Source organism: Theropithecus gelada, chromosome 13 (genome assembly GCF_003255815.1).
Source record: "Theropithecus gelada isolate Dixy chromosome 13, Tgel_1.0, whole genome shotgun sequence".
Taxonomy (NCBI): Eukaryota; Metazoa; Chordata; class Mammalia; order Primates; family Cercopithecidae; genus Theropithecus; species Theropithecus gelada.
Genome location: NC_037681.1, coordinates 62,323,011 through 62,349,856, shown reverse-complemented (window position 1 = coordinate 62,349,856; position 26,846 = coordinate 62,323,011). Strand labels below are relative to the sequence as shown.

General features: G+C 42.8%; 1 pseudogene; it reads left to right on the top strand.

Annotated features, from left to right (window-relative positions):
• Positions 1-18,394: 18,394 nt before the first annotated feature.
• Positions 18,395-19,456, top strand: LOC112604489 (annotated as a pseudogene).
• The last annotated feature ends 7,390 nt before the right edge of the window (positions 19,457-26,846 follow it).

The following is a 26,846-nucleotide window of genomic DNA, read 5'->3' as shown; positions in this document are numbered from 1 at the left end:
ACAACTACAGTTTATTATTTTATTATTATTGTTTTGAGATGGAGTCTCACTGTTTCATCCAGGCTGGAGTGCAGTGGTGTGATCTCGGATCACTGCAGCACCCACCTTCCAAGTTCAAGCAGTTCTCCCTGCGCCAGCCTCCTGAGTAGCTGGGATTACAGGTGCCCACTACCACGCCCAGCTAATTTTTGTATTTTTAGTAGAGATAGGGTTTTGCCATGTTGGCCTGGCTGGTCTCGAACTCCTGACCTTAGGTGATCCGCCCGTCTTGGCCTCCCAAAGTGGTGGGATTACAGGTGTGAGCTACCGTGCCTGGCCAAATTATGGTTTACTGAATGCCTGTTCTGTGCCTGTCTCTGTGTAGGGGACATACTTTGTGCCTCACTTTGCTCCTGTCCAGAGGCACCAGTCTCATGTTGAGGCAGGAGAGGAATGGTTGTGGGGTGATGTGGGTGCAGTTGGATGTCCAGCTTGCCCTGCCCCGACCTCTCTATAACTCATGCTGGTCACAGTGATCAGGCTTTCTTCAGTCTCAGGGCACAAGATTCTCAAGCTTGGCTACCTCATTCCATAAAATAGATAAGAAGTAGCTGCCCAAGTGGAGTTCCCTCTCTTAGGCCTTTGTCAGTCTTGCTCTAGCCTTGGCCTCTTCAGTGTCCTCGCTTCTCATGGCTTGCCATCCAGATGCAGGGCACGCATGATGAGGGGTATAGGTAGGGGATACACCCATCTCAGGAGGCCAGGACTGGAGTCACCCGCCCACCCCAAAAGGGCCCCACGTAGGGGCTAAAGGCCATGGTTAAGTCAGAGGATTTTTATTTTTCTTAAAAGGGAAAAAACTGAGACACCCTAATAAAAATGAGGCTTAATGAGAGCAAAAAGCTCTCGGCCTGAGCTCCAGTTCTAACGTAGATAGGCATTCACTTCCTGGCCCAGGCCTTAATTTCCCCACTATATGGGAGCTAGGATACCCCGCAAAGGTCCTTTTTTTTTTCTCTGAAGTTCTGTGGTTCTATTTTTCTTGCTTTTGCATGGCCAGGCAAACTGGGATGCAGCTTTGATCTACCTTGCACCAGCTACCTCCCACTCACTCACGTGGATTCTAGGCTTTCATTTTTGCTGGAGTAATATTTTTCTAATGTTTATTTTTAAAAGTTCTGCATCTGCGGTGACCATCTCCCATTTGGAAAACTAACTACTTACAGATGTGTGTGGCACAACATTCTCCCAGGCAATGAAACCACTGGGGTTTGGCTATCATTTCAAAAGTAAGAGGAGGGAAGGAAAGATGTATGTCTCTGATGTAGGTGGCAAACCTTCTTGACCTTCTGTAAAATGCCCAAATGTGATTTTCTCTCAGAAATTGAAGAGTGGAGAATTTAAGGCTTGAGAGCCCAAGTGTTAAAAGCTCACATGGAAATGGTCATTTGTGGGATGTTTATGGTCATTTGTGGAATGTCTGCAGAGGGAAGGCATTAGTTGCGCGGCTGGGGCTGAGTGAACTCCTACACTGCACATAGAATACAGAGCTTAGCCCTCATCACCTCCATCCCCATGGTCAGCTGTGACCAGTCAAGGCAGCAATTTCTCTTGCTTTCCAGGATCTAGGTAAAGTGCATCCCAGCCTTGAGCAGAACCAGCAGATCCTTCTGACTCTGGGGTACTGTGAAGACTCACTGGTTTTCTACGCTGTGTCATCCACCTGACCTTGACTTTCATTTTTGGTTTCTGCCCTTCCTAGGAACTTGCACACGTCCTCCTCAAGACCTCCATCCACAGGCATCACCCTTGCTCCTCTCCTCTCCTCCCACACAACAGAAAATCATTCCAGGACTAAAAAGACATTTTGTGATATTCCAATGAACTCTCACACAAAGCTCACTTTTTGTTTTCTTATTCATTGGCCACTCCCAGCTTCCGCCTCCTCAACAGTTCTCAAATACAGGCTCAACTCGAGAGAAGGAGCCATAGCCAGCTCTTTGTGTGGATGTTGATGGTGTGTATGTGTGTGGTGTGTGTGTATGTGCAGAGTGCGATTTGTCTACGTCGAGTGTGCACATGTGCTGGTATTTGTGGCTGGGAGGAACCAACAGGACAAGAGCTCCTTTCCCCAGATGGGGCTTGCCCTGGGTCATCTTTCTCATCTGGATCTGGGACAGCTTCCTTTTAGCTATTGTTCCATTTCTCTCTCGCAGTTGATTCCTCTTGTCTTTGTTTCTTTCTACCAGAAGTTTCCGGCACCGTCTGTCCTGTGAGAATAACTAAGGATAAATAAAAATTTGAGCAGCAGAGGAACTCAGACCGTCTCTTGAGTCTAGTGCATCTGACTGCTTTAAATGTGAGAAGACTGAGGACCATTCTGTGCAATGCATTTGAACAGAAAGTTCATGCTTGTTCCACATCAGTAGGTTTAAACATTGTGTTAATGTTTTGTATTTCTGGTAAGATTTTTTGAAAGAGACACTCAAAAAGTGGAGGAGCATATGTACTATTCATTATAGGCAGATGAATGAGGATTTAGAATGTGGAGCTTTGGAAGACAAAACTCAAGCAAGACACAATTTGTTTTTAAGGGAGAAAAATTAGAAGGCAAAAAGTTAATGTCACTTATTCAAGATTGTGTAGAATAAATATGGGCGAAATAAATTGAGTGTGTGGTAAATTTATGAATAATGATAGTGTTTCCTCTTGGAATGTGATAACTATTTTAAAAAGATGGTATGCAATAATAGCAATTCAGTAGGTGATAAGGTTTGGCTGTGTCCCCACCCAAATCTCAACTTGAATTGTGTCTCCCAGAATTCCCATGTGTTGTGGGAGGGAGCCAGGGGGAGGTAATTGAATCATGGGGGCTGGTCTTTCCCCTGTTATTCTCGTTATAGTGAATAAGTCTCACCAGATCTGATGGGTTTATCAAGGGTTTCCGCTTTTGCATTTTCCTCATTTTCTCTTGCGACTGCCATGTAAGAAGTGCCTTTTGCCTCTCGCCATGATTCTGAGGCCTCCCCAGCCATGTGGAACTATAAGTCCAATTAAACCTCTTTTTGTTCTGAGTTTTGCATATGTCTTTATCAGTGGCATGAAAACTTACTAATACAATAGGAAACATTGATAAGTTGTACTCTTAAATCTTCTTTTACATATATAACAAAGAGAAACAATTTTTCAAAGAAATGACATGGAAATTTATCAACCATGTCCATCATTTAAAAGAGGCATGTCTAGACTAAGTGGGAGGAAGAAGGAAAGAAGGAGATAGATGAAGGACAAAGGCCACTGATGGAAAATGATAGCATGTGGATTAGGGTTCCCTTTCAGTAACTAGGCGAATATGGGGAAAACTTTGTTTGCATGTGAGCATACCAGAGAATATGTCTTTATCTAGTATTCTTTCATCTCAAAATAAATATCAAACAGAAGATCCATTTTAGGCTCAAATCTGGGACAAAGAAGGAAATGGATAATTGTTTTCTAAGTGATCACAATCTTTCCTTATTGTGCAAGACTTATTTCTTATTGTGAAGACTTTGAAGGGCTCCTCTGGTTGAAACCACTGCAATCTTGATTGGGGAAACTGGTTAGACATAGCCTAAATTTTAATGCGCCCCATATCTCTCAAAGATAATAGGACCCACGGTTTACACAAACGCGTAGCGTCTCTTTCTTCTGGCTACCATCTATTTTCTAGTTTACTTGGGCTTGGTCCACATGATGCCAAACAACTGGTTTGACTGACTTTTGTTGCACTAAATGGAAGAGACTGACCTATTTGACGTCCCGTGGAGACAAATCCCAGCACTGGGGCCCAGGGCTTGCTGAGAGAACAAGGCTCCCTTTTCTTGAAGGCAAATTTGAGTGTTACTATACGTTTGAGGTATTTTGATATTGTAGACCTGTAAGCATATGTTCTCAGTGGCTTCAGAGTAGGTCTGGAAAAAACAACAACCAGCCAAAGCAAACCTAGACTGGAGGTGCTGGAAACTGGGATTTAGTGACAGGTCCCAGGAGGCACACAACTCTGAAGAAAAAGACATGTAGGTGCTGTAGGCTGTTAGACGATGCTGGTGTGGTCAATGCCAGCCCCTGGGTTGTGGGAAGCTGCTGCCCAGGGCAGGGGCCATGAGAAAAACCGGGTACCAGACAAGGTGAGTGGCCGGCAGTCTCAGCCAGCTGGAGTGCCAGTCTATAGGGGCATCCAGACATTGGTAGACCACATCAGGAATATATTGCCAGTTGACTTATACATGTAAATATGACTTTTTTTTTTTTGCATGACATGTTTATAGGCCACTCCAGTAACTCTGAGTCCAGCTGCTGCTATTTGCTTGATGCTAGGTTTTGCAGTTGCTACAATTCTGAGACAAGTTGGCCCAATATATATGCTAGTTACAAATGATATACTTTATTATGCAAAATTAAGACCTTTTATTATGCTCCCCACTTTCCCCAGTAAATTGGTTTGGAAAATTACGTATGATAGATATCATGTCCTAAGCCTAAAGAAAGAAGTAAAACGTTTTATTGTGAAATAAGGTCGTTTCTAAATATGTAACTAAATGTTAAACAAATAATGAAAGGAGACTGGGCATGGTGGTTTACGCCTGTAATCCTAGCACTTTGGGAGGCCCGGAAATGGGAGGATTGCCTGAGTCCATGAGTTTGAGATCAGCCTGGGCAGCATAGTGAGACCTTGTATTTACAAAAAGAAACGAAATTAGCCAGGCATGGTGGTGTGCGCCTGTAGTTCCAGTTACTTAGGAGGCTGAAGTGGGAGGATTGCTTGAGCCTGGGAGGTCAAGGCTGCAGTGAGCTGAGAATGTGCCATTGCACTCCAGCCTGGGTGACAGAAAGAGACCCTGTCTCACAAAAGAAAAAAAAAAAAAAAAAAAAAAGAGTAGCTATGGAGTGTTGGTAGAGCCCAGGTAGTTGTTTTTGTTTTTGTTTTTGTTTTTGTTTTTTGAGATGGATTCTTGCTCACTCTGTCACCCAGGCTGGAGTGCAATGCCACAATCTCGGCTCACTGCAACCTCCACCTCCCAGGTTCAAGTGATTCTCTGGCCTCAGTCTACTGAGAAGCTGGGAGTACAGGCACACACCACCAAGCCCAGCTAATTTTTGCATTTTTAGTGGGGATGGGGTTTCACAATGTTGGCCAGAATGGTCTCAATCTCTTGACCTCGTGATCCACCCGCCTTGGCCTCCCAAAGTGCTGGGATTACAGGCATGAGCTATCGCGCCTGGCGGAGCCCAGGTAGTTTCTGTATGTCATTGTTTATATGACTCACAACAATGCTATGAGGTAGGTAGGTATTCCCATTTTACAGAGGAGAAAGTTAAGGTTGAGAAACGATACAGAACCTGACTTCAGGTCACACAGCTTGTGTCAGGGTTGGAATTCCAACCCAGGCAGTGGAGCAACAGAGTTCCATGTTTTAAGCTCTCTGCTCCGCTGATTCTGAATATTAAAACAACAACACAACATTGGATGAAGAGCCTACCTGGTTGTCAGTCTGCATGTGTTGCTTGGTCTAGCTTCATTTGGCCAAAATGCCAGAGCAGAACCTTGGTGCAGTGACAGCATCTTAATTGATATGAAAGGGTGAATATTCTTGAGGTAAATAGGGCAGAGAGTCTCAGGCTGCAGATTGGGATGGGTAGGTAGGGTTTTCAAGTGGATCCATAGAGCCTCTGACTCCCAGGAGGGGCGTCTTGAAAAATGCTATGTTAGGGCATGGAGGGATGAAGCCTAGGAAGGGGCTCTCTTGGGCAAGATAAGAAAGTGCCTTTCTCGTCAAGGAGGTGAGGCCAGGGGCTAGGACAGGAGGGCTCTAGAAGACCCACTTGTGATGAGCATGCAGAAAATACCACTCAGGTGTGTGGCGCTTTGCAACCCTAGACTTTTGCTCTCTAACACCATTCAGGCTCCAGCAAATGCTTCTCTATTTGTCCTGAGTGGTATGTCCTAGAAAGGAAAGGTGTCTGTGTTGCCATGTGAAGTATGTTTGTGGGCTGTGTTGCTACAGATATCAGAGGACACTAATCCAAATTCAGGGAGGATTTCAGTGCCAGAAACACAGGTAGGGAAAAGAAAACTACCAATAAACTTTTGAAAACATTCATCTCAGGTAATATAAATGCTATAGATTCTTACTAAATATTTTCTAGGAGTGCTAAGTATCCCTTTTCCTACTTTTCTCCAACTTTTCTCTAACTCCTGGTGCTGGAGTTATTCAGGAATCTGTGTGATATTTGCAACAACTGCATCTAAGGGTTGAGAAATATTTGCAACACCAAACAACTGATGTCACTCTTAACTTGTGTCTATGTACATCTCCATATAACATGTGTGAGGCATAGCATCCATTCTTTACTTCAGAAGGCAACCAACCAGTTAGACTTTGGATGCTAGAATTGCAATGCTGTATTGCAATTTAAAATTAAAGGACTTTGGGAGGCCAAGGCAGGCAGATTGCTTGAGATCAGGAGTCAAGGCCAGCCTGGCCAACATGGTGAAACCCTGTCTTTACTAAAAAAAAAATACAAAAATTAGCCAGCCAGGCATGGTGGCAGGTGGCTGTAATCCCACCTGCTGGGGAGGCTGAAGAAGGAGAATTGCTTGAACCTGGGAGGCGGAGGTTGCAGTGAGCTGAGATCATGCCACTGCCCTCCAGCCTGGGTGACAGAGTGAGACTCCATCTCAAAAAAAAAAATAAATAAAGGATGTTTTATTTTTATAAAAACATTAAATATGACCTAATTAAATTTTCAGGAAATTAAATTGTCACGATTATTTAAAATGTATATTCATTAATTATAATTTATATCTGACTTTTAATTTTAGTAGATAATTTTAAATATTAAAAGACTGTTAAAATAAATTAAAAATATATTGTGATATAGTTTGGCTGTGTCCCCACCCAAATCTCATCTTGAATTCCCATGTGTTGTGAAAGGGACCCTGTGGGAGGTAACTGAATCATGGAGGCAAGTCTTTCCCGTGCTGTTCTCATGATAGTGAATAAGTCTCATGAGATCTGATGGTTTTATAAAGAGGAATTCCCTTGCACAAGCTCTCTCTTTTTGTCTGCTGCCATCCGTAAGACGTGACTTGCTCCTCTTTGCCTTCCACCATGATTGTGAGGCCTCCCCAGCCACGTGGAACTGTAAGTTCATTAAACATATTTTTCTTCCCAGTCTTGGGTATGTCTTTAACAGCAGTGTGAAAATGGACTAATACATATATGTAAAATGTTTATGCATTTGATGAAATATATTTATATTGAACAAATTTGAATCACATTTTATTTTAATCTTCTTTATTATTGAGAATGGATATAAGTCAAGATTGGGGTAAAAAGATAAAATACGGTGAAGTTCAGAAGCTGAAAAGAAACAAAATCAGTGAGGTAATCTGCTTAACACTGGAGAAATAATAAAAGTGAGTAGGCGTTTGTTGGACTAGCCCACAAAAAATTTTTACACAAGACCTTACAAATTGTTTACTTAATGTAGATCTAATTAGTGATCAAAACAATGAGAATGTAAAAGGGAATTATTCATATCAAATTCACAATTCAGAAGCCACAGATGGATGCAACTTGTGCCTGCCTAGGAGACATAAAGGAAGCTACATTCATGAAATTAGCCCAATGAGAGGAGAAAGATGAAACTGAAACCTTGGGGCTTTACTGTACCTGTGGGACCCTGATTCAGGAAAATGGCCTTCTTTATTTATTTATTTTTTTTGAGATGGAGTCTCACTCAATTACCCAGGCTGGAGTGTAGAGGTGCAACCTCAACTCACTGCAACTTCCGCCTCCCAGGTTCAAGCGATTCTCCAGCCTCAGCCTCCTGAGTAGCTGGGATTACAGGCACGTGCCACCGTGCCCAGCTAATTTTTGCATTTTTAGTAGAGACGATATTTCCCCATGTTGGCCAGACTGGTCTTGAACTCCTAGCCTCAAGTCATCCTCCTGCCTCAGCCTCCCAAAGTGCTGGGATTACAGGCACGAGCCACCACACCCAGCCAAAATGGCCTCTTTATGGCAGGGGAGTGTGTCCTCAAAACACAGTCCCATCCAAGTGAATGGTTACAATTTTTGGATGAACATGGCAGAACATCCAATATTCCATTTTACACCAAAATTCTTCTGGCTGGGAAAGACATCATAGAAACTGGCTTTTATATGCTAAGTTTAAATACAAAATATTTTGTGAATTCTATACCAATTATCACCAATCTTGAAGATTAGCTTTGGTTAAATAATGTATTATGGCCAGATGAGGAAAGCCCTGTGCACATACAAAAAGTACACAATCAATTGTTTGAAAAAAAAAAGTTAATAAGCAGCAGACAATGAGTAGTAGTCAGCAAAGACAAGTAAACACCAATAAAGAACATCTGCCATAATATTCCTAAAAGAAACATGTTATTTAGCCAAACAAAATGATGCTTTTTATAGCCTTAATAATACACTTCTTATGGAAAACAGTGAAGTTTTCTGGGTTTTGTATGAATGATTTAAAAATTTGCTGCTAGGATGATCAAACATAAAAGAGATTAAAAACACACAAATGATCTCTATTGAGGATTGAGAATTAAAAGAGATTATTAAATTAAAGGATAATAAAATGATAAAAATATTTAACATTTAAAAAAGCAAATATGACTCAGTTGAACTAGCTTGCAGAGGTCAAAAGTCAAGTTGAGTGACTCACTTTTTTTGTGTGTTTGTGTTCAGGCTGGAGTTCAGTGGCGCTATCTCAGCTCACTGCAGCCTCCACCTCCCAGGTTCAAGAAATTCTCCTGCCTCAGTCTCTCGAGTAGGTGGGATTACAGGCGTGTGCCACCATGCCCAGCTAATGTTTTTGTAGTTTAGTAGAGATGGGGTTTCAACATGTTGTTCGGGCTGGTCTCCAACTCCTGGCCTCAAGTGATCCTCCTGCCTCAGGGTCCCAAAGTACTGGGATTACAGGCGTGAGCCACTATGCCCAGCCTGAATGACTGACATTTATGATACTCACTGTTAAACTATCTGGAGAGGAAAACAAGGAACTTGAAATTAATCAGTATTTTATTGGTTTTACACTTCTGAAAAATAGAGATTTTGTCTTAACTAAAGACACAGCTTTACATTTTAGCCATTGATTTAAAAGATTGTGGGTAAGCCTGTGATAATGATGTTAATGTAGTTGTTAAAGAAAAAGGTATGCAATCCAGAATTATGGTTGAAATTATAGAAACATCCTTTGAACTGTAGTTTGAATTTTAACAAGGAAATGTTGGCTTTACCTGTGCTGATAGCAGTGGTATTCCTTGGAACAATTCAAATATTATTTACATTGTTTTCTATATCTCTGTAAAGGTGGAACATATTGATGAAACACATACCAAATCTGACCTTATAACACGCTTGGATGCACAGTGAAAATTCTAATGAAACACTGTCAAAGCAATTAGATTTTATTAGGCAAGATATGAAATCCATTAATAGAGCTAAACAAAACCATAGAAAATCCTCAAAGAACAAATCTCAGTCTTTGGCAGAATGTGAAATTAATTTTAAATCTCATCATTCAGTTATTTGTTATGAACCACAGCTTGCTGTAAACAATGTTAGCTGAAAAATAAAAAAACAAAACCACGATCTCTTTAAGTTTTATTTCACTTTAAAATGGATTCTACAAATATATCTAAAGATTTAAAGAAAATTGTTATTCTAAATAAAAAAGATGCATGATAAATATGTAACAAAAGTAAAATTCCAGCAAAATACAAGGCAATTTGAACAACGAAACAAAAACATTTGCATGACTATGAAGGAGAAGGTTCACACATCTGCAATCTGGAAACTGACTTCTACAGACTGTTTTGTGGCCATTCTAGATTAAGGTATTGTATTGATTGAAGAGAAATCTAAACAAACCAATATATTGGTATTTTTTTTATTTGTAAGAATCCAGTCCAGAAAAAGTTAAAAAAACTTATGGATTAGAGTATCAATGTAGATATTGTTTTAAAAGAAGCTAAAAATAACTATATAAGTGATATGGTTTGGCTATGTCCCCACCCAAATCTCATCCTGAATTGTAATCCCCACATGTTGGGGGAGGGATCTGTGGGAGGTGATTGGATCATGGGGGCGGTTTCCCCCATGCTGTTCTCATGATAGTGAGTGAGTTCTCATGATACCTGATGGTTTTATAAGTGGCAATTTCGCCTGTGCTTTCTGTCTGTCTCCTGCTGCCTTGTGAAGAAGGTGCCTGCTTCCCCTTCCACCATAATTGTAAGTTTCCTGAGGCCTCCCCAGCCATGCAGAACTGTGAGTCAGTTAAAACTCTTTCCTTTATAAATTACCCAGTCTGGGGTAATATCTTTACAGCAGTGTGAAAACAGACTAGTACAATAAGCAATAGTAATTTCTACAATGGAATTAAAATATTTGGCTGTATTTCCAGTGATAACACTAATTAACCATAGATAACCTCATTACAATGTTTGAAATTGGTTTGAAAATTGTGGTTCATTTCCAATCTAAGTATCATTTTAATAAATTTATTGACAATTCCAATGGCTACTAGCTTAGCAGTGTTTCCCTTAAATGAAATTGCCAGTTCGGCATGACTGTGAACAATTTTGATTATAGCAACAATATTAGTGATTCACTGAAATGAAGAGCAAGAAATATACTTTTTTTTTTTTTTTTTTTTTTTTTTTAAGAGACGGAGTCTTGCTCTGTCGCCCAGGCTGGAGTGCAGTGGCTGGATCTCAGCTCAGTGCAAGCTCCGCCTCCCGGGTTTACGCCATTCTCCTGCCTCAGCCTCCTGAGTAGCTGGGACTACAGGTGCCCGCCACCACACCCGGCTGATTTTTTGTATATTTTTTAGTAGAGATGGGGTTTCACCGTGTTAGCCAGGATGGTCTCGATCTCCTGAACTCGTGATCCACCCATCTCGGCTTCCCAAAGTGCTGGGATTACAGGCTTGAGCCACTAAGCCCGGCCAAAATATGCATATTTATGGAATAAATTATACTAACTAATTACAGTTGACCCTTGAGAAACACAGGTTTGAACTGTGTGGGTCCACTTATATGTGAATTTTCTTCCACTTCTGCCACCCCTGAGATAGCAAAACCAATCCCTCCTCTTCCTCTGCCATCTCATTGTGAAAATGACAAGTGTGAAGACTCTTATGATGATCCACTCCACTTAAGGAATAGTAAATATGTTTTCTCTTCTTTATGACTTGAATAAGATTTTCTTTTCTCTAGGTTACTGTATTGTAAGAATACAGTATATAATACATATAACACACAAAATGTGTGTTAACTGACTGTTTATGTTGTCTGTAAGGCTCCCAGTCAATAGTAGGTTATTAGTAAAGTTTGGGGGAGTCAAAAGTTTTGGATTTTCAACTGTGTAGGGTGGGGAGGTGGTACCCCTAACCGCCTGGTTGTTCAAGGGCCAAGTGTAATTATAGTACACCTTTATTGTATTACCCACATAAACAGTGCATCAAGGTATGCAACCAGACATGTGCAATCAGTTCTCTTTGATATTTTGCCAACTTTTAGTCATGTAAAAACTTAGTTTTGTACACATTTTTCAATCTTGGTGTTACAAAAGTTGTATTTGTCAGGAAGGAGGAAAGGGCATACTGTATTTAACAATTTTTAGCTCAATCTATAACTTTTAAATATTTAGATATATGATATTTTAGGCTTAAATGCTGGGCTGACATCCAGGTGAATGTGCATTCAGCTTTGAGGAAAAAATTTGGGAGCCCACACTTGGAGGGAAGATTAGTAAACAAATTTGAGGTTGAATTAAGAATTCTTCCACATCTGAAGATAGTGCAAACCCAAAGCCCCTTCTGTTAAGATGGCAGTTCTCAACCTTGGTTACCCATTAGAATCACCCGGGAGGCTTTAAAGATGCTGATGCCCAGGCTCCCCACTCTGTAGAACTTTTGATTTAGTGGTCTATGTTGAGGCCTGAGCATCAGCACTTCAAAAAACTTCCCAGGGTTGGGCCAAGTGCAGTGGTGTTTATAACTAGTTGATCACAACCAGCTATAGACTTCTTGGTTTCTTCTCTATCTCCTTTGCTTCACTTGACTAGCCTTAAAAAACAACAAAAAAATCTTCCCAGGTGATTCTAATGTGCAGTCAGCACTGAAACTAGTTATCAGTAACTTGGATAGCAAACAGCAGCCTGACAGGGTTAAAAGAGTTTGAAGCCAGGTCATGCCATGGCTAGATTGTGGTTACATTATGTCAGGTCTGGGTCAAACTAAGGTTGCCAAGATTGAAAGAGACTGTCATTACAAAGAAAGAGCATGTAGACCTTGGTTTCATCCATTCAATTGACATTTAATGCACTTCTACAGTGTTTCCTGAACTGAGGATACAGAAAGGAATAAAGTATTAATTCCAAAAATGGGGAACAGATGTATAAACAAAATCAACAAAGTATTAGAAACATTATGGTAAAAGTGTATAGGGCACAGTAGAGGCACAATTCCATATAGGAAGGAGGATAGGTGGAGGCAGCCTAAGTTGAGTCTTCAAAAACGTGAGGTTATCAGGGGGCTTTCAGGGCGGAAGACCAGGAGTTTATAGGGAGACTTCTTGAATTGGGCAGGACAGGAAACCCAGGTTTATACGAGAACAAGAGGAGGCCCTTGGGAACAGACGCAGTAGAGAGAGGCAGGAACGTGGGAAGGTGTGTTAGTCTGTTCTCACGCTGCTAATGAAGACATACCTAAGACTGGGTAATTTATAAAGGAAAGAGGTTTAATGGACTCACAGTTTCACATGGCTTGGAAGGTCTCATAATCGTGGTGGAAGGTGAAGGAAGAGCAAGGCACATCTTACATGGCAGCAGGCAAGAAGAACATGTGTAGGGGAACTGCCCTTTATAAAACCAGCAGATCTTGTGAGACTTATTCACTATCACGAGAACAGCATGGGAAAGACCCAGCCCCATGATTCAATTCCCTCCTACCAGGTCCCTCCCATGACACGTGGGAGTTATGGGAGCTATCATTCAAGGTGAAATTTGGGTGGGGACACAACCAAATCATATCAGAAGACATTGCTAGGATGAGTGGCCAACTTCTCTTTGGTCTGGAGCCAATTTTATATAGGCCTTGAGTGTGCTTTTTGAGCAACATCTCAGAGAATCTTCAAACTGGGTTTACAGCAGCACTTTTCAGGAGTTTTGATGGCATGGGAAGGGACTGTATTTCCAGATCCTTAATTTCCATAGGTATTTTTCCTAAAATTTCCCTGCCTCAAAGCAGATGCTGGAGCCATTCTCTCAGCAGCTTCAAGCTGTTTGTCCTCCTGTGATTATCCTCTGTGCTTTGCACAGGTCAGCAGTGCTCCTCTCCGTTCAGGATCTTCCTGTAATCTGCTACTCTGCGGTGCTGCCTCAGAGGCACCAAATGAAAAGGTGAGAAATATCAGTTTCAGGGACCTCCTTTACTGTTAATCAAAGAACCCAAGCCTGCTTTCTGGTTTTGTATCTTACACATGTTTCCTATTGTTGATTCCTAGTCCTACTTAGAGTTAACATTTATCCCTTGCTAACCCCTCCACTCTGGCAACTAAGCAAAATGTGAAAGGCATAACGACATAGTTTCATTAATCCTCCCTTTTTGTTGTCCTACATGTTATATCTACATCATTGAGAATGCCACCAGATGATATAATTTTTGTTTTCAACATTCATACTTAGTATAAAGAACTTAAGAGTAAAAAAAAGTGCCTTCCATGATATATTGCTTTAACACCACAGTAACCCTGTATTTTTGTTAGATGGCCCCAGAAGCTATAATTCCCATGGGCACAGGAAAATGATGCCCAGCCAAGAGAAATTAAGAGATTTGTCCTAGTCTACTGCTTGTGAGTGCTGGAACTGGGTTTTATACCCAGATATTTAAAGTCAGATTTCAAAATCCAATATTCTTTTCTACATACTAAACGACTTCTCTTGTAGTGGGCATGTGAGTTTGGTTTAGGAGGCAGCACAGAAACGACATGTTATTCTACTGAGTCTTGAAGGGAAAGAATCAGAATCCCCAAGTGTACTTGTAGGAAGTAAGGAGGGAGAACCACAAGGATGGGAGAACCGGTGTGATGACTGGAATCTGCGGGAGTAACAAAAGGGCTTCCCAGGGAGGGGACCTGGCTTGGGTCAGGGGACTCCCAGGTCCAAATAGGAAAACATCTGCACGTCCCCAGCCCCAGATCTGCTGTCAGACACTGCCCTTACTTTATGCCTCTTGGTGGTAGTGGAGGCTGACAGGTGAGGGTCCTAGGGAAGCTTCTTTGACTCTCAACAGCAGCTCTTCATCAAGGGTCCTCAATATGCAAAATGGCCTGACTTTATTTTTCTGGGCCATTCTAGAAGAAAACCCTGACTTGGCAATGGGAAGGGGAAGGGAGGTTCTATAGGGGAGGAGGGCCTTGCCCGGTAGGAGTCTGAGCTGCAGGCTGAGCTGAGGGGCAGCAGAGAGCTGATGGGAGGATGACTGCAATGGAATGAATGTCTGCTGCAGCTGAATGAATGTTCCACATGTTTTGGGACATTTTCTAGTTCCCACATGTTGGCTCAGAAAATTTGGGGTGAGATGCATAAAAGCTGCAGGTATAGTAAATGGCCCAAGTGTGAATCCCTGATCCATCACTTACTGTCTTGGGGTCTTAGGCAAGTTGATTGACGTCTCTAGGCCCCATTGCCTCATCTGTAAAATGGGGATGATGGGACTCACCTGGTGGGCTTCCTGTGACACTTGGCACGGGCACCTTCATCTTAGATTTTTCTAGACTGGCCGCTGCTGGAGGGCCAGGATGGCATCACCAGTGACTTGCATACTCCCAGACTTACTGTAAGTGCTGCTTGACTGGCTGCTGACTACACATGACTATAGGGAATCAGTAGGTGTTTGTGGATTCTTGAGTCAGACAGGCCTGAGTTCAAATCCTAGCTTCACTACTTGTTAATTGTGCGAGTCCGTTTCCTCCCACCTCCCTTACCTTGTCTGTAAAGTGGAGACAACTGGAGAGCATGCCTTATAGGTAGCTGTGAAAATTAAAAGAGGAAATACATAAAAAATCATCAAGAAATCCCAGAGGCTATTACTGCAGATAGGCGTGAGGGAAAGCAAGAAATGAGGCATCAGGCAGCCTGCAACCAAGTTCCTGATCTGATAAATCACCAGCCCTCTCATCTTGGACAAGTCACCTCCACTTCATCTTTCTGAGCCTTGTTACCTGTCACATAGAGATGTTGAAGCTCGGTTGCCTCAGGACCATTGTATAGTATGGGAAAGTTTGACATGAAGCATTAACCAAATGAGGGAATTATTATAGTCTGACCCCGATGGCCTCAACCACCTCAGTCCTCTGTGGGATGTCAGAATCCTCAGGAAGGGGCCCCAAGAGTTCAGTCAAATTCCTTTCCTTTCCTGAAAATTTCTTTCCACTGGAGTTTGCTGCCCTCTGGTGGGTGTTATTGCCAAATTACCCAAACTTTTCCTGGAAAAGATTAAGCATCTTGGCTTTGCCGGCTGGAGGCTATAGCATATCTGGGAGGTGAACTATGAATAGGGGCGTTGGCCTATCTTCTAGCCCTCCAGCGGAGTAGTTCTTGGAGTGAGGCCTCTACTCGGCATCACCTGGGTGTTTGATAGAAATGCACACTCTCAGACCTACAGCTGACCTATGAAGCAGAAACCCTAGGGGTGGGGCCCAGCAGTCTGTGCTTTAATGTGACCTCCAGGCTCTTGCGTGCAGAGGTTTGAGAACCACTGTTCTAGGGACTCTAGGACCTCAGAATTGGAAGGGAGGGGCTGGAGAAGAGCTGGGAAGGGTGGTAACTTTGATTGTGTGCAGCCACATAGCTATCTAGGGTGTCAAAAATATTAAAACCACACATTTAAAAGAATGGTGGAACTGACTGGGTGCTTTGGCTCATGCCTATACTCCTAGGAATTTGGGAGGCCAAGGCGTGAGGATCACTTGAATAGCAGAGTTCAAGAACAGCCTGAGCAGCATAGCAAGACCCTGTCTCAACACAAACACTAAAGAAAAATTAGCTAGGCAGGGGGGTGGCCACCTCTAATCCTAGCAGCTCAGGAGGCTGAGGTAGGAGAATCACTAGAGCCCAGGAGTTTGAGGATACAGTCAGCTATGATCGTGCCACTGCACTCCAGCCAGCCTGTGTGAAAGAACGAGACACTATCTCAAGAGAGAGAGAGAGAAAAAGGCAGAGTAAATACACAAATATCCTTCACTAGATTTACCAGTTGTCACCAGTTTGCCACATTTCATTAATCTCTTGTTTTCTATACTTCTTTTTTTTTTTTTTTTTTTTTTTTTTGAGATGGAGTCTCGCGCTGTCACCCAGGCTGGAGTGCAGTGGCCGGATCTCAGCTCACTGCAAGCTCCGCCTCCCGGGTTTACGCCATTCTCCGGCCTCAGCCTCCCGAGTAGCTGGGACTACAGGCGCCCGCCACCTCGCCCGGCTATTTTTTGTATTTCTTAGTAGAGACGGGGTTTCACCGTGTTAGCCAGTATGGTCTCGATCTCCTGACCTCGTGATCCGCCCATCTCGGCCTCCCAAAGTGCTGGGATTACAGGCTTGAGCCACCGCGCCCGGCCTTCTATACTTCTTTTATGCTGATACATTTGAAAGACAGCTGTAGAAATCATAGCGCTTCACTCTCACATATTTAGCAGCATTTTGTAAAAGTAAGAAACTTCTATACGGCCACAGCATTATCATTACAACTAAGAAAATTAATAATTTTATAATTAATTTGCATTCTATATTCAAATTTCTACAATTGGCTCCAAAATATTTTTTATATTTGCATGTGTGTTTTAAATCTGAGATCTAATTCAAATTTATGCATTGTATTATGTCTCATATTATGTCTTTTTAAGTACCTTTTAATCTAAAGCAGCCCACTGTCCATGACTTTTCTTTCTTTCTTTCTTTCTTTTTTTTTTTTGAGACAAGCTCTCACTCTGTCACCCAGGCTGGAGTACAGTGGTGCGATCTTGGCTCACTGCAACCTCTGCCTCCTGGGTGCAAGTGATTCTTCTGCTTCAGCCTCCCTAGTAGTTGAGATTACAAGCGCCTGCCACCACGCCTGGTATTTTCAGTAGAGATGGGGTTTCATCATGTTGGCCAGGCTGGTCTCCAACTCCTGACCTCAGGTGATCTGCCCACCTCAGCCTCCCAAAGTGCTAGGATTACAGGGGTGAGCCACTGCATCTGGTCAACTTTTCTTTTTTCTTTTCTTTTCTTTTCTTTTCTTTCTTTCTTTTTTTTTTTTTTAAATGATACTGACTTTTTTAAAGAATTCAGGCCTATTGTGTTATAGAATGTCCCACAACTGGATTTGTCACATTGCATTCTCATGGTTGGATTCAGGTTAGACATTTTTGTCAAGAATGTTTCATTGGTGATGTTGTATGCTTCCTGTTGTATCAGGAGGTCAGGTTATGTTGCTGTGTATCTGAATCACCTGGGGAATTTTTTTCAGACACAGGTTCTTGGGCTATGCACCTGGAGTTTCAGTTTCCTTGGTCTGGGATGTGCTCAGCACATTCACATTATTTGAAAGCATCACAGGGATTCTGTGGTGTGGCCAGGGTTGGATCCCATGAGAGGAAAACCTTCCAGTCTCTGTCTTTCACGAATTTATCTTTTAATGCCTCCATCTCAAAGCAACAACAATTGGAGCAGTGCTACCATGTCCCTCTGCCCCTTGCTTACCCGCCGAAACCTTCCTCCACCCACCTCCTCCCACCTCCAGTGAGATCCTGAGAAATGGTTCACTCTAGGCCAGTTGCCCCTGGGGCTGAGCTGGAGCTTCAGCTCACCATGGGGTAAGATGTATGATGGGGCAGGTGTCAAGGAACCTGGAAGGAGCTCCTCCTGGGGATGGAAGGTGGAGCTGGTACGAACTACCCATTGGAGTGAGAAGGAGGGAGCTAAGGCAATCTGAGCTCCTGAACTTTATTCCCACAGCTGGGAGTGACAGTTCTGGAAAGATGAGTCTGACTTTGAAAATAGGAATTGGAAGATAAGCGGTATTCCCTCTTTATATTGTAACACATCAGTGGCAATTTCTACTATCCCAACATTTGTGTTCTCTCTCTCTCTCTCTCCTCTCTCACCCACACATAGCCATCCCGTACACTGAGGTTACGACATGTATTGATTTATAATCTCTACCTCGGTGGAGAAGATAATAGAAGTGTAAGTGAGCCTTAGAGATGTGATATCAGCATGGATGGAAAAGAGGAAAGAGGAATTGTAGTTTTGGCCTCCTTTGAGTGGGTGACTAGCAGTAGGGTGCAAAAATTAAAAAAAAAATGGCTGTCAGACAGCATGGGAATCTGATCAAAGCAGGGAGACTTGCAGGAACAGCCACTGTGGGGATAGGCACCTGTGGATTTTGGAGGAGAGAAGTGCTGAGTGGAATGGCAGAGGAGGAGCTGCAGGGGGTAAAGACAGAAGCAGCTGTGGAAATGCCCCCAAACTCAGCAAATTTGATAGTGTCTTTTAGGGCTAAAGGTCAAGCTGATGAACCCAGGGTCAAAACATGGAGGTAGAAACAAAATGCCAATAATTGCACTGGGCTAGCTAGATCAGGCAGAATTTGATGGCTGGCTGTGCTCAGTCCTGCCTGGTGCTCCTGAGCTGGAAACAGGAAGCAGCTCACCAGGCTGGACTGGTTTGAGGTAGCCTCATCAGGCTAAGCAAGGAGCATGAGCCCCTGTGATGCAGAGACTGGGGAGGAGGAGGGAGATGTGATCCTTTGAGCATTCCTGTAGCTCCTACCTCCTCACATCTGCTCCCTCCTGCTTCACATCCAAGACTGACTGCACAGCACTCCTGACCTGCATGGATGCCTTAGGAAATGTCTGAGCTCAACGAAAATCTTTACAATATGCCCTTTCCCTGCCACCGCCGAGTCGTGCGGAGGCGGAGGCTTTGGTGCATTCAAGATTGGGCTTCACCCATAACCCACCGCCACAGCCGAGAAAGGCATTTCTGTTGGAGGTGTAATGGATGTTAATACCACTTTACAAGAGGTGCTGAAGACTGCCCTCATCCACGATGGCCTAACATGCAGAATTTGCAAAGCTGCCAAAGCCTTGGACAAGTGCCAAGCCCATCTTTGTGTGCTTGCATCCAACTGTGATGGGCCTATGTATGTCAAGTTGGTGGAGGCCCTTTGTGCTGAACACCAAATCAACCTAATTAAGGGTGATGACAACAAGAAACTGGGGGAATGGGCAGGCCTCTGTAAAACTGACAGAGGCGGGAAACCCCGTAAAGTGGTTAGAAGCAGTTGTGTAGTAGTTAAGGACTATGGCAAAGAGTCTCAGGCCAAGGATGTCATTGAAAAGTACTTCAAATACAAGAAATGAAGAAATAAATCTTTGACTCACACACGCACACAAAGAATCTTTAGAATATGCCACCTTGTCATGTATTCACGTATATGTGCTCACATATACACACACAGCACACATGTAAAAACACACGAACGCTGAGCTAGGCAGGACTCAGGCCCGGCAAGTCTAGTCCCTGCTGCATAGCCTTGGGCAAGTCACGTCATCTCTCTGAGCTACAGCTGTCTTTTCTGAGAGAGAGTAAAGTGAGGTGATTCCTGAGATCGGAGAATGTAAGAGCTGGAAGAAAAGTCAGGCATCATCATCTTCCATCCCTTCATTTTACAGATGTACAATTAGAGATTAGAAGCGGTTCAGAAGCCATGCTTTCTACCCTTTCCTTGGACCACTGGGGAAACTGAGGCCCACATAGGGAAAGAAAGTGACTATTCTGTGGTACTTTAATCCATGGACTTTATCCCAGGGAGCCAGGAGACTATCTCAGAAATATCTCTTTAGTCTCAACTCCTTTCAAGCTTCCAAAGCTAGACTGGAGAGGAAGAAGATAGTGGGTAAGCAGTGAACGAAGGAGAACAATGAGGTGAACAAACCAACCACGGTCATTTTGTGGTGGGACGGCAGAAGGTGTGAGGCTATGAGAGAATGTTGGGCATGCTGCTTCAATCACTGTCTTTCCTACAAGCCCACACCTGAGAAACTCCGTGGGCACGCGTGTGGGGTCACGGAGGCAGTGTTATTTCTGGGTAGCAAGGAGTGTACTTGTGAGGTTGTGCGAGTGGCTGACACGGCCATGTTTCAAAGTGCTTGAGGGTGCAGTTTCAACCTTTTAAAACAGTTCTGTGAAACTTCAAAAGAATTGAGTCTACATTTTGCATTTTTGGTGAGTTCTCAATCTTAGCCATCTGGCTCAAACAAGAAGGCTTTAACTGCCAGGCACGGTGGCTCATGCGCGTAATCCCACTTTGGGAGGCCGAGGTGGGTGGATCACCTGAGGTCAGGAATTCAAGACCAGCCTGGCCAATGAGGTGAAACCCTATCTCTACAAAAATATAAAAATTAGCCAGGTGTGGTGGCAGGCGCCTGTAATCCCAGCTACTTAGGGCTGAGGTGGGAGAATCGCTTGAACCCGGGAGGCAGAGGTTGCAGTGAGCCGAGATTGCGCCGCTGTACTCCAGCCAGGGATATAGAGTGAGACTCCATCTCAACAACAACAACAACAACAACAACAACAACAACAATAACAAAAGCTTTAATTTAGAGCTCCCCAGAGTTTGGTTTTGGTTTTAGTGTGTGGAGTTTTAGTGCATTTCATGGAGTGGGGAAAAAATGGTTGGAAAACACCAGCGTTAATCAAGGCAGGCAGACTTCTTTACTAAGTATAAGTCTTAGGGCCACACAGCTTTGTGAGGCTGTGCTGTGCAGCGTCCCTCAGATGGCTGGATCATGGATGCTTTCCCTTGGGGCAAAGCATCTCAGGAGGCTGGAGTTATGGACCACCCTTGAGGAAACACTATGTAAGCCACAGGCGATTTTTAAGCCATAAAGAATAATACTTTCTTATTTTTAGTATAAAAAATTTTGTACCCATGCAATTGATTTCAAGCAACATTCAACTATATTGAAGGATGATAATTTTAAGTGAATTTAAAGACTCAATTTGATAATTTTTCAATGATTTATAACATTTGTCATGAGAAGTATAGGATTCACTCCTTCCATTTATATTTATATTTTATTTTATTTTTGAGACAGAGTCTCACTCTGTTACCCAGGCTGGAGTGCAGTGGCACTATCTCAGCTCACTGCAACCTCCGCCTCCCCGGTTCAAGTGATTCTTCTGCCTCAGCCTCCTGAGTAGCTGGGATTACAGGCAAGAGCCACCATTCCCAGCTAATTTTTGTATTTTTTAGTACAGATGGGGTTTTACCATGTTGACCAGGCTGGTTTTGAACTCCTGACCTCAGGTGATCCGCCCACCCCAGCCTCCCAAAGTGCTGAGATTACAGGTGTGAGCCACCGCTCCCAGCCTCCTTCCACTTTTCATTCTTCTGATTTGGCAGTTAATTCTTGATGTCTTCTATTTTTTTTAACCTGGAAATTTAACATGTATATTTAGCTTACTTTCTCAAGTTACTATCTTTACTCTTCTCCTGACCAACTCAACGACTTGGGCATGCTTAACCTCTAACCACTCCCCACTGACTTATATGCCATTGTTGCCCGGTATTTTAGTTCTGTCTTATGTCTGGAAGCCCCCAAAGTAGACATTACAACCATGGTTTTATATATCAACATTCCTATAGATTTGTTCACATGTTAACCACTTTGCTTTCTCTCTTTCATTCTTTCGTACATCTCATTCTTTGGAGTTCTCTTACTGAAGGTCTGTTTATAACAAACTCGGTTTTGCTTTGTTTACAAATTTCTTTATATCACTTTTTATTCTTAAAGGGTAGTTTTATTTGGTACTAAATGTAGGTAGTGATTACCATCTCTAAAGCTCAATTCCCTCATCTATGAAAAGTGGAGAGTAAATATCTTCCTTACTGATTTCATGAAGGGATTCTTGGGAGGATCACACGGCATAATGACTAAAAGGTTTCAGTGAACAAAGCTCAGGTGTTGACGCTGTCTTCTGTGCCCTGAGAAAACCTTGGGAGTTGTGTAAGACAGTGCTTGCTTTCAGTAAACATGCTCTTTGCCAAAATGTCCTAACACACTGTTGCTGAACCTTGTTTTCATTATTGATTATTGTTCCTGTAAGGAGCCTTTTTAGATTTTTTTCCCTAACTGCCCCCTCCTCTCAGGAAAATTTAATACCACAGGTAAACTGCAAATCCATGATGCACTGTATGTATATCTGTGCTTTATACCTAAAAGGAGTAAAGACTTTTTTTTTTCTTTTTAATTGGCCACCAAGAACCAACTTTTGCCCTCTTGAGGGCAATATCACCCTTGTTGAGAACGTGTGTTCTAGTGGCATTAGAACATTGGCAGCATTTTCAAACTGCAGTGTACCCTAAACTTTAAAGGATCAGGTGCCGGGTGCGGTGGCTCAGGTGGGTACAGTGGCTCATGCCTGTAATCTCAGCACTTTGGGAGGCCGAGGCAGGTGGATCGCTTGAGCTCAGGAGTTCAAGATCAGCCTGGGCAACATGGAGAAACACCATCTCTACAAAAAATACAAAAATTAGCTGGGTGTGGTGGCTCATCACTGTAGTCCCAGCTACTTGGAAGGCTGAGGTCGGAGGATCCCTTCAGCCCAGGACTTTGATGCTACAGTGAGCCATGATCGTGCCACTGCACTCCAGCCTAGGTGACAGAGTGAGACCCTGTCCCAAACAAAACAAAACAGGATCAGGCTTTGGAATTGGGTAGACCTGGAATTAAATCCCTGCAGTCACATCAGGTAGAGCTACTTCACCTCTCCAACCCTGTTTTGGATCTCAAACGTGGTGACAGTATTTAAAAAGGCATTTAGTACAGTGCCCAGAACATAGTAAGTATTCAATAAATGTTAGTTATTAACAAACATTTCCCAAAGAAGGTACTCGTTAACATTTTTCTTTTCTTATGGAATAACATATTTTAACATTTAGTCATTATAAAAATAAGTTATTTAAGTCCACCCCCTCACCAATTCCCCACACCATAAGGGGCATGGAGCTGGCCCAGTGAGGAGGAGGACTGCCTGAGGGGCTGGAAGGCAGCCCTGTGGCAGGGGAACAGAGAGAGGTCCTGGCAGGTTGACTCTCAGAGTGGCTATGCAGAGACCACCACTAGGATCCAGCTACCTCTAACCACACTGAAGGACATTTCTCTAAAGGTCTTAAAGAAGAATGAGAACTTGCTAAAAGAGGGGCCAGCTGGAGTTCCTCCCAAGGAGAAACAGATTTGAAGTGTAGAAAGCTTTCAACCAGAATTCAGCTTGTGAACATTTGACCACTTTTCGGAGACCTCTAACATATCTGATTAGGTTCAAAAGAAGTTGTTACTTAGAGTTCAGTTTGGTGCTTGGATTGAACAATGACCACCAACAAAAACGTCCAGGTGTTTGCCTATGTGTTAAGGACCTTCTTTGGTGCTGGCTGTGGTGACTCACGCCTGTAATTCCAGCAGTTTGGGAGGCTGAGGCGGGCAGATTGCTTGAGCTTAGGAGTTTAAGACCAGCCTGGCCAACATGGTGAAGCCTTGTCTCTACTAAAAGTACAAAAATTAGCTGGGTTTGGTGGCACGTGCCTGTAGTCCCAACTACTTGGCAGGCCGAGGTGGTAGAATCACTTGATCCTGAGAGGCGGAGGTTACAGTGAGCTGAGATCACCTCACTGCACTCCAGCCTGGGTTACAGAAAAAAAAAAGAAAAAGAAAAAGATCTTCTTTGGCAGAATATTGTTTTCTTTCAGCATGAAAATAGAATGCCAAGGCTATGCCAATGTGTGGTTTAGATAAAGTATATGTTTTGGTCCAAAATGTTTCATGAGTCCAAGGTTAACTTTGTGCTGGTGAACCTGGCCCAGTCATAAGAATGTTCTAATTTATAAATGTGTATTTCTATGTAAGTTAAGATACTTTTAAACGTTGGGAAAGAGAGGCTAGCCATTTAGGAATTAGACCAGGCTGTATATAACAGCCTAAAATGACAGTGACTTATACACATAAGAGTTTGATTTTCTCACACCAAAGAAGTCCACATGTAGGCAGTTCAAGATCTCTGTATGTCAAGACTCAGCGTCCTTTTACATTTCTGCGCTAACATCCTAGTTTGTGACTGCCATCTTTGGTGAAGGTCTTCTCATTCCCAGAAAATAGGAGGCGGGAAGGGGCAAAGGGAAAAGGGGACCAGGCCTCCCTTTACTGTGCGTCCCAGTTTTTTCTTGCATCTCATTGGCCAGTAAACTAGCTGGGAAGAAGTTGGGAAGTGTAGTCTTATTCCGAAAGGCAATGTTCCTCTCTAAAAGTCAGGGTTCTGTTATTACCAAGGAAGAAAGACTGCTCAACAGTATGTGTGTATATATGTGTATATATATATATGTGTGTGTGTGTATGTATGTGTGTATATATATGTGTGTCTATATGTATATATATGTGTGTGTGTGTGTATATATATATAGAGAGAGAGTATTAAGCTACATGATCATAAGGTCCCACAATAGGGTGTCTGCAAGCTTGAGGAGCAAGGAGAGCCAGTCTGAGTCTCAAAACTGAAGAACTGGGAGTCCAATGTTTGAGGGCAGGAATCCTCCAGCATGAGAGAAAGATGTAGGCTGGGAGGCTGGGCCAGTCTCTTCTCTTCATGTTTTTCTGCCTGCTTTATATTCATTGGCAGCTAGTTAGATTGTGCCCACGAGATTAAGGGTGGGTCTGCCTTCCCCAGCCCACTGACTCAAATGTTCATCTCCTTTGGCAGCACCCTCACAGACACACCCAGGATCAGTACTTTGCATCCTTCAATCCAGTCAGGTTGACACTTAGTGTTAACCATCACAGGTTGTGTGTAAATCACTGAAACTGGCCTAGAGTCATTTTGCAAGGGCCTTCTGCCCAAAGATGGGTGGATTCCCTGGGAGTTCGGTCAGCAACACACCAGATTCTTCTGTCTGCTTCTGAAGGCTAACTTGACTTCTGGAGGCTTCTTCCTGGAGCAGGCCTAGTTGGATGAGATAAAAGTACTCTTTGAGATCTCACAGAGTAGGATTACTTGAGTTATAAAATCTAATCATGGACTTAAAATATGTAAATAGGAGCTTTCAGATTCCAAGTTCAACAAGCATTGTTCACAGTTAGTGGTTGCTTTTGTGATATTTTGGGAAGAACATGGGCATACAATTTAGCTCTACCACTTGCTACGTGACCAGCTGCCAGTTCCTGAACCCTCCTGTGTCTCAGTTTCCTCACTGATTGTTGAGAGGAGTAAATGAAATCATTTGTGTGTGGGTTTGTGTGTGTGTCTATGCAATACAGGTTTCAATGTAGTTGTGATAATATCGAACTGATTCTTTTGAATCTTATTTTCTTTATTCAATGCCACATCATACTCATTTTCCATGTTATTACACATGTTTACAGTGTCAATATTCATTTAACCATTTTCCTATTTTTGAATATTGAAGTTGGGTATTTGCTTCCAGACTTTCTTGATGCAAAAATCTTTGAAATTATTCATTTAACTAGATTTTCAGAAATTAAATTGCTGGGTTAAGGAGATTTGGATATGTATTGCCAAATTAGTTTTCCAAAAGGCTTTAACTAATTTATTCTACCAACAGCAACAGAGAACAGAGCACATTTTTGTCATTCTTAAGCATGTCATAAGCCACATTCATACTCCAGCCTGGGAAACAGGAGCGAAACTTCCTCTTAAAAAAAAAAAGAAATGCATATTATAATTTGTAACATGACAATTTTATAGGTGAAAAATAGAATCCTGGTTTTAAGTTTTGTATGTTTTTTTATGACTAGTGAGATTGCATTTTATTCAAATGTATTTTCCAGTTTGAGTTCCATTTTTGTAAGTTGTTTGTCTGGTATGGCTCTAGTGCACTAATCTGTTGAGTATTAGAATACAGAACATCTTCAACATTCAGTTTGGTGTCCTGATTGTGAAATGACTGCATCTGTGTTATATGTGTGTGATTGTATTCAACTGGGAATATGTGCTTTTTGGCTAATGTGCAAAATGCTGGGTGCACCAGAGATGTGTCTGGAATTCATGTGATGAGACCTTTACCTATTTCTCCTTCCAGAGAATCTTTGGTTGTAGCTGGAGAAAAGCCGAGTGAATTCCTTTTGGAGCTGGGTAGAAAGGGCATGGAGTGAAGAGTCATGAAGTCAGCACATTCCCTTGTGGATTTGTGCCTGTAATATGCTGATTTCTACCCTGATTTTCTACCTCTCATTTTGCCTGAAGTGACACTGTCCCTAGACCAGTCCCTGGCCAGCCTGCATCATTTCTTTTGGGGTTATCTGAGGATCTGAGGTCCATGTGTTTCACAAGTACCCACAGGATGTGCCCACCATTCCCCTGCAATTCAATTCCAAGTCTGTGTTCTGAAGTAGAGGTTTCAGCCCTGGGGAGACACTTGTGGGTGTTGGGGGTGAGGGGTGGGCCTGGGGAAGGACTGAGTCATGAAGGTCACTAGGACCTCAAGGAAGAGAATGAGTTTCACCAGGTTTACCTCTTCAGAAGGGATCTCAGCCATGCAGATTCTTGGAGGTAATTATGAGGCTTTTAAAGTTCCAGAGATGTTTTTAGCTCTGAGCAATGTTCTGAGGAGTAAAGTCATCATCAGCCCATTTTGGCCCTATGTGGACATCTTCTTTCCCACTCTTTCCTCTTGGGAGGAAGGACTCCAGTTTCACAGCTTGCTAGGGCCTTGGGCTTGTAGTATGGGAAGAATATGGAGCC